Source organism: Solanum stenotomum, chromosome 6 (assembly GCF_019186545.1).
Source record: "Solanum stenotomum isolate F172 chromosome 6, ASM1918654v1, whole genome shotgun sequence".
Lineage (NCBI taxonomy): Eukaryota > Viridiplantae > Streptophyta > Magnoliopsida > Solanales > Solanaceae > Solanum > Solanum stenotomum.
The window spans coordinates 55,901,266-55,902,079 of record NC_064287.1 but is presented as its reverse complement, the minus strand read 5'-3'; positions in this window follow the sequence as shown (position 1 = coordinate 55,902,079).

The following is an 814-nucleotide window of genomic DNA, read 5'->3' as shown; positions in this document are numbered from 1 at the left end:
GGTGTCCGATTAAGGCGATGGGTTTTTCAAATGGATCTCGAAAAAATACGTGGATTCAAAAAAAAGATTGCGTCAAACGGACGTTCGAGCCGAAAGTTACGACCATTTGAAATTCAGCATCTTTAAGGTTGAAAGTGTCTTTGAATTTATGAAACTTCGAACAGCCATAACTCGGGCCTCGGGTGTCCGTTTCAGGCGAATTTTTTTTGAATCCGCGTATTTTTTTGAGATCTATGCAACCAAACTGTCTAAAGGCGGTTTGCGCGTGTCGATTTTCCCAACAACGCCTTTTACTGATTCTTATACGATTCGAAATATGATGAAAAAAATAAAAGGAAATTCAAATAAAGGCGATGGGTTTTTCAAATAAATCTCGAAAAAATACGTGGATTCAAAAAAAAGATTGCGTCAAACGGACGTTCGAGCCGAGAGTTACGACCATTTGAAATTCAGCATCTTAAAGGTTGAAGGTGGCTTTGAATTTATGAAGCTTCAAACGGCCATAACTCGGGCCTCGGGTGTGCGATTAAGGCGATGGGTTTTTCAAATGGATCTCGAAAAAATACGTGGATTCAAAAAAAAGATTGCGTCAAACGGACGTTCGAGCCGAAATTTACGACCATTTGAAATTCAGCATCTTTAAGGTTGAAAGTGGATTTGAATTTATGAAACTTCAAACGGCCATAACTCGGGCCTCGGGTGTCCGTTTCAGGCGATTTTTTTTTTGAAACCACGTATTTTTTCGAGATCTACACAGCCAAACTGCCTAAAGGCGGTTTGCGCGTGCCAATTTTCCCAAAAACGCCTTTTACGG